At 41.0% G+C, this 16,757-nt stretch overlaps 1 protein-coding gene across 2 annotated transcripts in view; it reads right to left on the bottom strand.

Annotated features, from left to right (window-relative positions):
* LOC111079817 (dual specificity tyrosine-phosphorylation-regulated kinase 2) overlaps positions 1-14,528 on the bottom strand; it is a 55,031-nt gene extending 40,503 nt beyond the window's left edge. For both annotated transcript variants that reach the window (XM_022375129.2, XM_022375126.2), the window contains exons 1-2: positions 14,044-14,528; positions 1,552-1,618 (exon numbers count right to left, since the gene is read on the bottom strand). The gene's annotated coding sequence lies outside the window, so the exon portion shown is untranslated. The remainder of the gene's footprint in view (positions 1-1,551; positions 1,619-14,043) is intronic.
* Between the last annotated feature and the right edge of the window lie 2,229 nt (positions 14,529-16,757).

Raw genomic sequence — 16,757 nt, forward strand, 5'->3', positions numbered from 1 at the left:
CAGCCTTTTACATACGACCAAAAATACATACATATGCATGTATCTCCCTCCACATCATACAAAAACGGAGCGCAACATCTTAGATAAGTCGAAACTGACGGCTTTTTTTGGGCAGTCTTCGCGTCAGGCATTAAAAGTGGCTCATTGAATGCGCTGTTTTGGCTTGGCTTGTTTTATGTATCGTATACTCGCACATGTCGTATATATCGCATATACATATCGTATATAGTATGTGCAAATGTACTTTATGATGTTTACATTTCACTTTGTTTGCTCGCTTGTGATTTATTTCACTTCCTTCCTTCCCCGCAGCCCAAGGCTGAGGCTGAGGTCGACTTTCACGCATCATGACGGCACGGCGTCTCCAGTTGGAATCACTTCCCCTCCATTCGCAGCTCTGTAATATTTTGTAATTGGAAATCGATTTCGATTTGCGATTCGCGATGTTTGTGCAAGTGGCGGAGCAGCAGCAAGGTTGTCTGTCCGTCCACTCATCGGGTGGTTTTTCAGCTTTGTTTTCTACCACAAAAGTATCTTATCGCGCAGGGGTATCAACTGACACAAACGGGAAATTTCAAAATGTTGGCAAAGGTTGCAGATAATTTAGAGTCTCTCAGTGCGATTCTCAGGGAATGGATTTCAGATTGGAGCAAAAGTCTGGGTTGAGGCATTGGATTCGCCTCATCATGCACATGACATGTATTGCATTTTTGTATTCTTGGGACCGAAACTATGTCCCAGTCTCGAGTCGAGCTGCAATTTTCCTGGTCATGCACAAGACATGTATTTTGTTTTTTTATTATCTTTTCGCTTGTACGTATGGCTTCACTCGGATGTGGAAGAATAAATCTCGGAGTAATGTGAGCAGTTGCCCACCTCTGGATCAGAGAATGATTAGATGCGATGCTAAGATTGCTCAAGTGGAGAATCTTGTAGGCTGCAAGAGCCATTTAATGTAGCGTATTTTTTAGGGTTTTTTACAATTTGAATGTTTAAACACTTATTATTATTCCTGCGAACTTACATTTGTTCCATCTTGCAACACTTTATGGAAATTGTATAAAACACTTCCAACAAATAGATTTCCGCTTCAGTGGACAGCACGCTTATCAAAGCGACACCCAATGAAACACTGCCCTGTGTGATATCCAGAAATAGTCGCAGTAGAAAAGCATTTACAAAGCTGTGATTCAACCTCCTCCAAGGGTGCTATCATCCGAGAACCGAGAGAACCGCAGTTCCCTAACTGCGACGCAGTCGAATAAACCAGCGAAATGCGTCTCTAATTTAATATTCCTACGGATTATTCATAAACATTTGAATGACTGAGATGAATGAGTGTAGAAGGGGACTGAATTTTCACTTGTTATTCAATTCGAAAGCTGTTTGCATTTCATTATGGAGTGCATCTTAATGGGTTGCTCAGGAATTTGCATAAAGAATGTGGATACGCACCAGAAACATTTAGAAATTCCATTGGAATGGTAAACAAATTGGAATTCTCTACTGAATCATTAGGTCTACGATAGAACACTCAAGGCAGAAACTTACCTAGAAATCCTTGATGTTTAAGAGCTCTAGTTTCTTCGATTTGTTTTGATAACAAACGTACAGATCTCTGCAATGAAATAAATTGATAAAAAATATAATTAGAGCTGTCAAATGTTGAGACCTCCTTCCATTTATCGATAATTCCATCGATAGTTTAACAGAGCGAGCCACTTGATATTACAAAATCAATCAAATCGAAATCTCTATTAATTCCTCTCGAAGTAGTAGCCTCAATATTTGACCCACATTTCAAACCACCCACAAGATGACCCATTTCCCACATTACGAACCGCTCCATCTTATCTGTAATTTACACAATTTACGCGGTATTGTCCCTCATCTAGCCGAAAGTAAACAACAGCCGAAGGAATCCTAACATTCAGAGCGTAAATATCGGTCGAATTTCCACATTCTCGCACTCTGGATCCATCTCCTTATCGCGGTGCGTGTCTGCAACAGCGTAAATAAAATAATATTCCACTGATAAGCCACCCAACATTCCTAATCAGCAATTTGGGGGCGTCTGTGAGTCAGTGCCTGATGATAAAATGGTGGGAATCCAGTAAGGTCTTGTCCATAAAAGTGCTTTATTTTCGGATACATTTTTGTGTGCGGAATGAGTTTGATTTGAGCTATATTTATCTACAATAAATCACGTTGATTAGGAAACTATGTTGTAGAACATAGCAGATATTTAATTCTAAGCAACACTGCGAGAGAATAAAGCAAGGAAGAGAAAACCTAGGGGTCCTGCATGTGGCATTGAGCAGAAAGAATTCTGAAGTGCAGAAATGATTTTATTTGCCTTCAGTATTACGAGTATGCTGATATATTCCTATCATAACATTCGATCCATTCACAATGCCTCAATATGAACTGATATCTTAGAGATGATGTATCCGTCGAATAAACACTTCTTCTCACATATTTCATCTTTTGAACATTCAAATCGATTCATAAATTCAGCGAAAACAAAAGCTAATGACAAAGCGATATATTAAGAGATTAACTGCAGATATGGCCCCTCCTTATGCGTCGCAGAAATCGAAAGGTTCGCAGGTCTTGGGATCGTGTTTTCTTAGCCGTGAATCACGTCCCAGATGCAATAAATACATTTTGCTTTGTTTCGTTTAATAATTTGCATGGTTGGGCAATTTTTCACTGAGTATCGAATGGGGGCTTCCTGGGTTTCTTCGTTTCCGCGAACAATCCCCCGAAAACGGGGCTCTAGCCATTTAATTTATGATCTCCTGAAAGTATTTATGCTTTTCCTCAGTTTAATATACTTTTAAATTGCATAAAACAATTAAGACTCTTTTGGTTTCCACTCGTCAAGTAAACAGACAGCAGGCAAAAGAAAATCACAAAATGTTGGCAAGTGAAAGCGTCAGAGAAATAAAAAAAATAAAAAAACTTTAATGCTGTTCTGCTGGTCAAACATTTTGCAGCTGTTTCGTAGCTTTTATTGATTCCCGAATGGTTTTTTGGAGACTTAAGTGGGCCACGAAAACAAATTCAATGTTTGTGGAGCATCAAAATAATAATAATAATAAAACCATCGGCATCCATCGTAGACGTAACCAAAGACACTTTTTAAAGTAGCCTGGATCATTAAATTAATATTATTATTGGGGATTTCAATTAGTTGCCGTCACACCCGCACTTCGCCCCCCACCTCACCACCTTTTCCCATAAATATCTGTTACGAAGCAGTTCTCAAATCCAATTGACACTATTGACAATGCCCGAATCAGAGCGTGGACGGGAAAACAATGTGTGCTAGACGGAAAATCCAATTAGGAGCGACCCCCACAATGCCCCTAGAAGAGGCGGCTATTCGACTTATCTGCAGCCCCACAGGCGGCATGGCACCAAACCAAAAGCTGGCGAAAATCTCCTTCATCCTGAGAGCAAGAGCCACAAAAAAGATTGCTATGTGCAGCTGCTAATTTAACTGAGAGACAGACAGACGGCCGAGACGACAGCGAAATATGATTAACCGCACGAGTAACGAGCCAACGGGCCAGCGAAAGATACAAAATGGGTGTTGCAACCCGGCAATCCGCGTATCCAAGTGTGCAACTGTCAGATGCAAGCCGAGGCCTAAGCCAGGCTGCCGTTGCATGATTTTCCACTCATAATGAAACCGAAAGCAGACAACGGCACCACCACAGCGAAATCTACGAGTATTCAACAGTTTTGGCGTAAATTAACGTAAATACTCGAAAACAGTTACCCCAAACAGTCCCAGCACCAGCCACAGCCCCAGCCAGACACCCGAATGGAGAGTGGAGATAGGTCCAATGGTCCACCCGTCCGAGCGCACCTTGATTTACCTGCACAGCGCACAGTAGTCAGGCATGCGCTGATCTCAGTCTTCATCTGAGGCTCAGGCTCACAGCCAATCCCCCAAATCTGTGCAACACGATCATTATGAGGCATATGGGACAGCACCTAAACGGTTATGGTTATGGCCTATGGCTATGCCACTGGGGTATCTATAAGGCTTCCTTAGGTGTTTCCTATACGAATTTCACAAAGATGGAGATTGATCTTTATGGAGGATGAGAAGTATAAGTTACTTTGAAAAAAAAACTCCCGTTTTCTGGCATAAATATTTATTATTTCCCTTTAAAAATATTATCAATAATATTTTTATGATCTTTCAGAGTGAACTAATTTAGCGTGTCGATAGACGGTAACGTGAACGTCAGATGGAACAGATTTTAGCTAAATCAGATGTCTATTATTCATTGAATCGTCTCTCTGCTCATGAGAGGAAGTACCTTTAACGTTTTGCAACCCATCTCTTGCATAATTGTGGCTGAAAAATGCCTGAAAGCTACCATGCTTACCATATAAAAAATATATAACATACGGAGTGGTTGGATGCTCATTAGTCGAGTATTTGATTCCTCATTACTGACCGACCAGCAAACCCGAAAGAAAAAAAGATTGCCGAAAAGAGTTTCGAAACACATTATCAGCAAATAAAAGTGTAATATTTTGTGTAATTATTTTATAGTTTGAATTTCTCTTCCACTCCAGTCCAGACCTCCACTCCACTCTTCGCCCACTCTCCACCCACTTCGACGCCTTTCGATCGGTGGCGGGGGCGGTGCGGGGCCTACTTTTTACATCATTTATTATGTGGGCAATCGAATAATGGACCTACGCTTCGACCTGAGGACAGGAGGGGGAGCAGGAGGAGGAGGAGGCGGCATGTGTTGCATGTGGCTGGTGTGGCACGCTCCGTTGAGTGCTCCCTGCGTTTGTCGAATCACTCGGCTGCAACCGAATATTAAAATGCTGGCCCAAGCAGCCATAGATATTCGCACACAGCATAGCATTCTTCTTGCAGATACCTTTGTATCTGGCCGTGGGCGTTGCGCTTGCGCCCCCTCTGCCCATTCCACTCACACTGCGAGTGAGTGTCAAGAACTTGTCTTGGCCATAAAGAGAAACCGGCAGAAATGTGCACCAAATGCAGCAGACAGTCAAACATTTTGATTTGAGAGTTTTTTTTTAACCAGTTTCCACCACCGCCTGCCGCCGACAGTGGCAGGTCCACTTGCAAGTCTTTTTATGGCAACCTGCAGAATGAGTAGTAATCTCAGAGGCCACCAGAGAAAGAGAGAGAGAGAGAAGGAGAGATCATGGACAATGCATCCATGAGATACTCTTGAAGACAAAGTCAATAAACTCTTGATCGTCAGGGGTTAGGGTTAGCCATCCCACAATCAAAACAGGTCCAAACAAGTTTAATTTATAACTGATTCTGTTCCATACTGTTCCGAGAGATAACTAACCCTCACAATGCCACAAACTGCAAGTAAAGTAAGTTCTAAAACAAGAAGTGCAACAAAATACGCGAGAGACCAGAGAGAGAGAGAGAGAGAGGGAGAGAGGAATCGCCTATGAACCTGGCAACCGGTTTCCTCCTCTACGACAAACAAATATCAACCTCTCAGGCCATAAACCAAACAAGTCTCAAAGGGCAGTCAGCAGAGAGATACTCGCACTCGCACTCGCACTTTTGGGGTAGATACAAAATCAAGTTTCCAGCCAAAGTCTTCTTCGAAATCATCGAGAATATCCAGGAGCCAGAAGCCAGTAGACAGTAGGAAGGCGCTTTTTGGTCAATGACTGTCTCTGCGGAGGGAGCACTCTCCAGTCGCCACTCGCCACTCTCCACTATCCCCTCCCCTCTGACTGAAACATCATCATCATCATTCATTTTTCATGGCTGAGTGCCTGGCAGGCAGTTGGCTCTGATTGTTTACAGCTGCCGTAGGTACAAGTTGAGATCTAAACGGGTTTCGTACCTCCAGACGCAGACGCAGGCACACAGCTGTTTGCTGTAGATCCAGAAACTTAATATTCCCCACAACACAGGATGCAGACGACAGACGACAAGCGACTGACCGACAGACACTCAAGTGGCTTGGCCAGTCCAAGGAGTCACTGAGCCCAGGCACAGACCAGGGCACAGACCAGGTCCCAGGCGGGTGCGGTTTGACCTAAAACGTTCCTCGAAGAACACGTCTGCCGCCTGACAGACGCGACGCGACGCTTCGTATCCGATAAAATGATGAAATTCTCTCTTGGCCCAAAGCTTGTCTTTGGTCTTTGTTTTTTTTTTTTTTTTTTTTTCGCCAGAGTTCTCTTTCTTCTTGGGGCCTGGTTTTTTAGTACTGTTGCAACTCATTATTTTGCGGTTGAGGCAACAACTTTTGTTGTGGCTTTCAAGTGCATAAATATCTCCTCCTTTTTAAACGGTAAATGATATACGCTGTTGTTGGGGCTGCAGTTGTTACTGATGCTGTTGTCATGGGCATAATCTCTGAGGCATTAATACCACTCCAGTCCAGTCTCAATACGAAGAAGTCTGAGTCTCAGATCTCTCCCGCGATAAGCGCTGAAAGGCGGTTGCTGGTGGGAGGGGGTTCTTGTGCGGGTGGGTGATGAAATGCGATGATTCTTTTTGCGGTCAGCGCAGAAGAAGGAGAACGAGGAGTAGGAGAATCGGAAGACTAACGGAACACCCGCTTCGTGTATAATTTATGGATAAGGATACGTGTGCAAGAAGAGGAACGGAAGAAGACACAGTGCCTGTCAGAACTAGCAATCAGACAGGGGAAAGTGGGAAGCGATAAACGATGTAACTGTTATCGTTTCTATTTACCACTAACTTATCACTAACTGTATATATCAGTTGTCGAAGGCAATCGGCCATTAACTGCGATAAACTATCGATTACTTCGAGCGATATTTGATCGATTTTTTACGCAAGAAGTAAATTTAATTCGATTTATTTTAGATGTTTGGAATTTCCGATTTTTAGTGTTTCACCAAATTATCGATTTGAGTCATTTATCTAAGCATAAAGAGGAATACGATTGGTTTATACTCTTCCAATCCTCTCAGTTTTCATTTCAATCTGTGGCTGCAACAGCTTTATCATTTTGAAACGTACTGTACTTCAATTATATTCTCATATATTCCAGGGGAATGGAGTTTCTTTTCAATTGAAGTTTGGGTCAAGCCAGGAATCGCTTGTGCAGCATCATCACATTATAACCATAATGCCCATTTCCATTTCTGTCAGTTTCAATTAAATTTAATTTCACTACCAACCACACGAAATATCAAGAAGAGAGGTTAATTAATTATGAAACGTGTGGATAGTGAATCAGAATGAATGTGTAATTTCCCAATCAAGCCATCCACTCACAACGCCGAGTCATGGAGGAGGAGTTTCTCCATCGTTTGGGAAATACTAATTAAATTTCTTGAAGAAATCTCGCTGTGTAAATCAAATCCAGACCGGGCGCTCACTCGTATCGAGTCAAGCCCACGAACTTTGTAAAAATATGCAATTTTTCAATTTGTTTTCTGCACTTTCCATATTCTCTGGGTCTCTGTGTGCCTCTGTGGCAAAGGCAAAGCCTCAGTCTCAGCTGCAACGACATGCACAAAACTTAATTAGGCGTCTCTCTTGCGTCTCTGGTGCGCGAATGCAGGTGGGCTGGCAGCCCCTCCATCGATAACGCCTCGTTGAGTGTTTGTTGGCCCGGCTATCAGCCCCCGGCCAGGTTGTGTAATCTTCTGAGCCAAACTAAAAACGAACTTGGGCCTGACACTGCACTTTTGTTTGTCTGCCACTAATGCCAATTTGCACAGACAGGACAGAAAAGCAGCAAAAAAACCAAGGAAAATCAATACAAAAAAATCAACAATATTTCTAACTACATATCTGAGAGCTTCGTGAAACCTCTACTCTGGGAATCTAACAATGGATGTGATTTAAAATTTCTATAACTATAAATAATACTGAATTCTCGTTCTCTCCCAGTGTGGCTGAGCAGAAAAAAAGTTCCCTGACTGACTCTTCCGCTCTCTCTCTCTCTCTTCCAGAGTGCCTTAGCAGCAAGGAGGAAGTGGTTTTCGTGCAGGGAATGCACTCGGAACACAACACAAACACCCAGTGAGAATAAATATTTTGGAATCAAATAATATTAGTTGAAATCAGATGCGTACACATTTCCGAAATATTCACATCTTCAAAAGGCATTCGTAGCTCTTTTATCAAAGCCAAAATCAAAGTTTCTACCCAGTCATTGAGTAGGTATTCCTCGCCTGCCGTCTAGACAGATCGCCCCAATGCCAATATCTCCATTAGCCACTTGTCAAGGTGTTAGCACTCGTGATAGAGAGAAACAACTTATAAATATAAATAATTAAACTCTAATTACGACATCCGATGGAGCGACGGGGAATGACAGAAACATAAACAGAAAATGCAAATGACAGATGGAGGAAAAATGCTGGCTAATTGCACAGAATCTTGCGACAAAAGTGCAAGTGATAATTCGAGAGGGAGATGCAAAAGAGAGAGAGAGAGAGATGCCAACACGAATCAAAGAAGAACGAACAAAACGCCGATGATTAAGAGTTAATTACAGCTTTTAAATTAAAATAAAAAAGACTTTGCGATTTCACTTTTTCTAAGGCAGAAAAAGAAACAGAAGTTGCCTTCCAATTTGGACTTGACCCACATATCAAGAGAGCGGCAGAGCGACAGAGAATTGAGAATTTTTGAAAATTTGAAAACGAAAATAACGAAAGAGATTGCTCATCAAGTGCGTTACGCCCCCGTGCGTGGCGTGTGGCTGTCTATGGTCTCACGACCAAGACCCAATTCGCGATGACAAAAGGAAAACGAATTCTCATTGAGGCAGCAGCGTATTGAATGTCTTTTGAATGCGTGGTCTCCATTACCGGAGGCAGATACAAAGATACAGAGATACAAAGCTGCAGAACAGAAATCTAGCCACGACAGTTATAGCCACATGCTCGCTGGCTGTGGGCAGTGCACTTGTCACTGTCTTGGCGGCGGCACCCACGAAAAGCGGAAAGTCCGATAGCCAAAGCGAAGGTCTCCTTTCTCTGACAGGGAAATTCCTACAAACCCATTCAGCATTGAGATTTGTATGCCCGAAGCTCTGCTCCAAACATAATTGGTCGTCAAGTGAAGATCTCTGCTTGTTTCGGCCTTGTTTTACCCGTACTCAAAAAGAGTTAAGGGGTATATTAGATTTGTGGTAAAAGTGGATGTGTGTAACGCACAGAAGGAAACGTTTCCGACCCCATCACCCCCACCCAGCATCAATAGCCGAGTCAAAATAGCTATGTCTCTCAGTCCGTCTGTCCGTCTTGGTGAGCGCCTAGTTCTCAGGGACTATAAAAGCTGGAGCAACCAAATTTTGTTTCCAGACCCAGACCCTCTACATTGTGAATGTAGAATCTGCATTTTAAATGTAAAATATTTTAAAATTCTACATTAATCATAAGCTAACAAATTTATATACTGACTGAGTACGGGTATAAAAGTACAGTCGCGTCCAAAGAAGCGACTCACACGTTCCTTTTCGTGTTTTCGTACAAAAGTATATCGCGTTAATTAAGGCAGTGCGTGGATGAGATGATGTCGTCTCCATAATCAATTTCAATTGAAGGTGTCATGCTTAATTGTTTAACAGCTCGAAGAGGCTGAGTGCAGAAGATTGTGTTGTCCCCCAAGAGGTTAAGCCATAGAGTGGATCAATGGATATCGGAGACCTTGTGAAAAACTCCTTTCTATTGTAATTGTAATCGTATCTGGATTGTTATTTAAACAGAAATTCGATTATGCACTGATTCTGTTACCATTTTTAAAACAAATAACGAAAAAAATAAACAGAACCTTTTCCAGCACATCCCTCGGATAAACATTCGCCTGCTGTGACTGGATAAAACCTCATAGAAAATATAATTAGTTGACCAAATAACTCTTACATTTAAATCCTCGATGAATATTCCAATGCCAAAAATTATATCTGATCAGCGTAGTATCTATGTATCTCATTTACGTATCTAAACATGCTCAGAAATCAGAAATCTCATGTTGATTAAACGTTTCATTTGCATAGCCAGTTCCCAAATGGGGGTCGGGCCTCTATCTAATATATTCGCAGCGAAACTTCCCAGCGACACATGCCGCCAGAAATTAGCTAATTTCCGAGTGTCTTTTATCAGTGCCACAAGCAAAAAGATAAAGGGAACATTCTGGCTGATAAGAATAATGAATGGTCAAGAGAGAGAGGAGATAGGGGCAGCACCTCGTATCAGCTGATATTTCCAGCTGTAGTTTCGTTGATTCGCAGCTTAGGCTAGATCAAGAAACCCTACAAATACCCGCGCACTCATACGAGTACTCGTGCTCGTGCGACGTATCTCTAGACGTATCTGTAGAGAGACAATGTGACGCACTTGACGGCTTTAGCCTATAGATCTGTCGCTCTCTATAGCATTGCCTGATCTGATGCTAAATTTAACAATACAAAAAACCACATTTGGCGGGCATCAATTATTGTCTAGCTGGAGAGTATTTGTTGCTGAGACAGATACTATACTCTACTCTCTACTCTCACAGAAGCACCTGCTCTTTCTGTCTTTTTGTCTCCATCTTCGTGGGGTCTCAGTGGGGACTCTCACCTGGCATTTCGTTGGAAGCGCAGTATTTGTCATCATATTTAGGAGGAAGTTATTCACGACTTTACCATCGCAGCATAGCTATCATTTTATTTCGCGATAATACACAAACTTGATTCCTCATCAATGACGTAGAGATCCGTCGTAATCGGAGGTTTCATTGCGGCTGATAAGCACCGCTGTATGCCTATCTACCCAGCGTATCTTTCCACACAAAGTTGTACGAGTAGTTCTATAACACGATGTTAGCTAGAACTTTGGCACTCGAGTTCAGTCTTGGGTTTTCGTTCCGTTCTGATAATTCTGATAATACTCGGAAAAGAGTAGACAATCATTTACTGGAGGACTGCTGTTCGATTTGAACTTGAGTCTAACTATAGAATATTCTCTTCTGTTTATTTTAGGGGATACAAAATACTCAAGTGTTTCGATCAGGTGAAGGCAATGACCTTAGTGTTGAGTGGCAGGGAAGGGGGAAAAGTAATTATATTCTTTGGGTAGGTCTGTTTGTGTAAAGAATAAGATTGTGGGAATAGTTTCAGCCACACAAAAACACAATTTAATACAAGCGTAAAATTCTGAAAATTATAAAAATTAAAACAAAAATTATCTTAAATAAAAAGAGGGCCCTCGGCAGCTAACTATTGAAATCTCTTATGTTGATACTACGATACTACAGGGTAGGTTTGATCCGAGAGATGTTCTGATAGTTGCCACATTTCATGCAAATTGAATGGGTGGTGGGGGGCTCATCTAACGGCGCTTTTATTGCTGTTTATTTACTCGGACCGACCCACCGAAAAAAACTCCACTCCACACGACGAACGACTCCCCTGACGACTCCTCTCGAGACGAGGCCGCACCAACACAAAACTTTTGCACACTTCATAGAAAGATTGCGCAAAGCAGAGCAAACAAATGAGAAAACTACAAAATAAATACTTATAGTAATAACTTTTCGGGTCCGTTAGGAAAGCCAAAGCCCCCAAACCTAACCCCAAGTGGGGGCCAATGTGGGTTACTCTTTTACGACTCTTCACCCGAAGCCCGCGAGCGGGGTATGAGAGATACTTTTTGTATGAAGATCCCATATGCAAATTACGAGCCGAGCCGAGCCAAGCCAGCTACACCTGAGGGCATCGCATAATTGTGTCACTGTGAGTGAATTTCATTAGAATTTTATTTGTTGGAGCAGCAGCAGGAATGTAGACTGAAACAGCCAGCTGGCGCTGTTTTCCTAGATATATTATTTCGTTAATATTTTACTGATCTGTAGTTTCATAGTTTTAAAAGTGAGTAGATCCCATAGTTCCACAGTTAGTCAGAGGTTTGAGACTTAATTAATTGCATTTCATAACCCAATTAACACCCAAAACAAACTTTCGAATGTTGAAATGCCCAAGATTGCTCCTCGATGGATACCCTTCTCATGGATATGAGAGCTGAAATGGAAGCCCCCAGGGGGGAGGATGAGGCAGAACACGAGTCAATCGAGTGAAATGGAAAGCGGACGAAAGACACAAAAGACAAGACAAAAAACGTGTTGCAAATTGTATGCAGGCCAGAAAAAAAAAACGACAACAGAAAACTCAAAGATTAACCGAAAGCCGAAAAGATTAATAACAATAGGGGCAAACGGCTGGAGGGACAACCTCGCGTTGATTAGAGCCGGCCCTGAGGCCCCGAGGCAGATCTGTAGAGAAAAGTATCTTCGAAATACATTGTCTTTCGTTTATCTGCGGCTGTGAGTGCAAAGAAATTCGATTCATCGTTCATTGGAATTGATTTTGGCAATCGAATCGATACGTAACATTTTCCCTCAGTTTCATTCACTCATTAGCTATTATTTTTCTCTTTTTTCTATGGATTGTTCTTGAAACATGTTCGACTTTGAAAAGAAGAAACAACAAACTACAAATCGGTTTATGTCTGTCCTCGGAACAATATCATTGAGTGGATGGATGGTCAGGGCAATAAAAAGCCATGCAAATTCATCTTCTGTCTTGTTTTGGGTCGATACAGAAAGAATTCATATGTTAAGAAATAAAACCTAATCGGTATTCAATCAAAAATATCATAGATTCTTCCTATACATGCCTCCTGTTCTACATATGTACATATATACCTAATCTCTATCTACCATTCAATAAACTATGAATAATCTCATTCGCCGGTTCTATGCCTGAAACAATTGGTATTTGTTTATAAACAAATGAGAGAAATCCTCACATGGGAGAAAGAGAGAGAGAGAGAGAGAGAGTTTGTGTGTGACAAAGTGTCTAAAAGTGTGATATAATACATGATTATACAATGTTTTCAGGCGATTATTCGTACAAAAAGTCATTGTACTCGACTGACACTCACTCGTACAACAGAATTAATTGAGAGAATAAAATGAAATAAATCAAAACAGAATCAGCTGAGATTCTTCCTGATAACGAAATATAAATTACAAAACGGATTGTAATTGTAGTCCTATACAAAACAAAAATAGTAAAAAAATAAAAGAATTATACGAAATTTTCTCATGTGTGTGGGAATTCTGAGGAATACTGCGGACCTAATACTTTGTGGTACAATTAATTCGGGCTAGTGGAATACTTTGTACTTTGGCTGGAATAGGAAATAAAAATCTCAATCTACTACTTAAAGATCAGTGGGTTACATTTCTGTAAGAGGTAGATCCATCTTTACTACCACTCGTACATATGTAAATATGATTTTTTGAAGGCGATTTATACAGCTAGGTATCCACATTTAATGGAATAAGTAAAATAAAATAAAAATATCTGTTAATCCTACTACACATTTACGTAAATCTTTTGAATTATTTGGCATTTTATATTTATTTATCACTGTAATCGCGTTCAAATCCAAACGATCTATCTGTTCCATTGATATAATGATTTATCTATAATTCGTGATCTACAAATAATTTTATTTTATACCTCTCTCAGTTTTCTATCCACACAAATCCATCGTATTCATTTCAACCAGTAACCTCTCTACCTGGCCTATAAAAGAGGTAGATCTTTACATGGTACTCATTCAATTGAAACTCAATATTTTATCCACTCACTCCATCGCCTTTCCTCCTGTACTCTCTCACACAACTTCAGTTGAGAAGGACAAGGAAGGAAGGATGGCAAAATTTCTGCAAAAACACACACACACACACAGGCAGGCACATGGGATGCTGCACAAAAACAACTTCTAACTTCTGCTCAACTCTGGCTCTCACGTACTCTCATTCTCTCTTCCAGCAACAACAGACTTCGTTTTGGGAGTTTTGGCTCATGGAAATATCTCTCTCTCTCTCTCTCTCTCACTCTGTCTCTGTCTTTTTGTTGTTGCATACAAGCCCCACTGCTGCAGCATCATGGGGGGGATTGTGAGTGGGGGCAGCGACGAATGTGTATACCTTTATGCCAGACCAAAAATTTACACCGTTTTGCGTACCTTGATTCAACAATATTGAATGTTTTCCGGCTCTCAATAGTATTGCACACCGAATCACCTGGATTCTTGATTATGATTAATTCTTTAGGGTTGTTGTTAAACTGTTAAACACTTTAGCATCGATATAATACTAATTATGAATTGCCTTTAATTGGTAGATTGATTTGTGATTGGATTGAATTTGTTTCTCTTTTACTTTACTTCTCCATTCAAAAAATCACCTTGCACGTCGTCGCGTTGTGTTTGGTTCACCGTTCCACGAATTTCACTTTCGATTTTGAGCGTGGATTGGATTCGATTTCTATATCCGATTATTCCGACTCTTTGGATAACATAACCCGTCGTCGTCCCGAATATTCAACAAAACGCCAAGAACGCGGAAAACAAAAACTGAGTTTTGCCTCGAATTTGGATAATTTGAATTTATATCGAATCAAAACGGGCACGGCGTCCGCTACACAACCGCTCTGCGTGAACAAATTTGTGTTTTTGCTTTTTCTGGACAAGTCTCGACATGTTCGTGCTCATGTCGGTGCTCATTTTTGCGTTACACTGCTGAGTTTCGCGTAAATATTCGTTGAATATTCTCAGCAAAGTTGAACACCCTTAATAATTGTCGAGTGCACTATTATTTATGTAAACTATTATATTATATTTATTTAAATTATATCAATGTACCTATAAGGGTAGACTCAGTGCAGTTTATCATCTCCCATGAGCGAAAGCAAAGCAACTCCACCTTGCTGCGCTAACATACCCTGCAAATCCAAGTAAAACCAGAAAACAAACGCACCACAGGAACAACAATGGCTGGAGAGAGAGAGAGCAAAGTAAATAACAGAGCAGACAACATAATTGAGCTGGTCGTAAAAAGCAAAAGAAACGAGGGAGGAAGACAGAGAGAGAAGGCGAATATGAGAGACAGAGAGAGCAGCAGAGTTTAGAGCTGTTGCAGGCACAGTGGTTCGGAAAGGGCAAATAATTGAAATTTTTTTTTCGTACAAAATATAAACCAAACATAGGCCAGGATTAAAAAAAAAAAGTGTTATCTTTGATGACATGAAATTACTGAATCGATTTAGGTACACCAAAAAAATAACATCGATAACTTATTATTGATTTATTCAAATTAACTTTATTACATTATAAAATAATATTAATATTAATTATGTTGATCGTTGGCATCTGGGACTTCGGCTCCATCGATAACTAAATTCCATAGTGAAAAAGAAAACTCTGGAGCATAAAATAATAACTAACATAAATGAAAAAATACCCTAATAAAATCAAATCACCAAAAATGTTCCATAATAACCCACCATTTATCATGAATTTCATCTGTGAAAGTTCTCACAAGCTAATATTCCACCCCGAGTCGAAATTTATTTCGATTGCTGCCAACAACAAGCCCAAGCCCACATTAAATACACATTACCATTATACAGATCGATCATGTTGCATGCTACAATAAAAGCACCCTCAAGGGCTCGTTATGAGACATCTGGCGAGTGCGAAACATGAAACACTTCAAACAAGGCCCGCATATGACCGATGGCCATCGAGACTGCATTGGCGGTCCTTATTTTACAGGGGTACCATCTCGGTAGAATTCAACACCCTCCAACTGATGACAAATTGGCAGTTTCCACTGACGATCAATGATCTTGGCATATTCATGGAGTGCACCAGTCTGGCAGAAGAAAAGAAAGAAAAGAAAATGAATGCAAGAAAGGTACTTATTAAGAATCAACACTCCGACTATAAAATACCCTCTATTAATAATGACAATAAATTCTGAATAAATGTTAATTGAAGTTCGACAGGGGCATAGCTAAACAGTTTTGTTTGATATGTGCCTGCGTGTGCTGATGATATTTCCAAGTGTTCGTGTTACATACATCTACAATTCTAAAATATATACTCAATACGAGCACTAGTACCCAGTACTGAGTTTCTTCTGCACACGTGCGCCTCTTTATATTTGGCTCTCGTGCAGCTGGCTGGCGCTCTTTTCACTTCCAAAAACAAACACAAAAGTAAAAGCAAACTCATTCGCTCTCTCGGTGCCGCTCTTGTGTTTGCCGTTTACGCTGCGTGTGGTTGTCTGTCATAACAGAGCACTGTTAACTTAACATTAGCCTAGGCACAATAAAGCATAATTTAATTAAGGAATTAAGAGTACTTTACTCTGACTTTAGCAATCGCCTCCATAATGGTGATAATGTGTCAACCAGACAAAGACGCAGTCCGACTCTGAGGCAATCTTCTGCGGGCACATTCCACCAGCTCTTATCAGCCCACAAAAGGCACAGCAGAAACAACAAAAAGCAACACATGCCACAGCTGTGGCCACACAGCAAAGACAACAACAAAGCCAGCAAAAACAAAAGTAAAAGAGCAAAGCCCCAAGAAAACAAGAAATGAAAACAAGCTCAGAAATCCAGAGGAAATAAAGAGGCCAGACCAGACCCGCTTCGATCCGATGGAAATTGTCGTTTGGGGCTGTGTCTGGAATATTTATCGATGATAATACGCGATGGAGACACACGGGCTCCGGCGACTCCCAAATGGTGTCGACATGGGTGGAACGCCCACCAACAAACGCAAGATCTGCCTGGGGAGAAGAGAGACTGAAGATCGCTTACCATAGTGGTTGTGCAAGAAGAAATGGTTGCAGATTTCATGAGGGAGGGATATGGGGAAGAAAATATAAG

The sequence above is a fragment of the Drosophila obscura genome, unplaced genomic scaffold, assembly GCF_018151105.1.
Source record: "Drosophila obscura isolate BZ-5 IFL unplaced genomic scaffold, ASM1815110v1 contig_46, whole genome shotgun sequence".
Lineage (NCBI taxonomy): Eukaryota > Metazoa > Arthropoda > Insecta > Diptera > Drosophilidae > Drosophila > Drosophila obscura.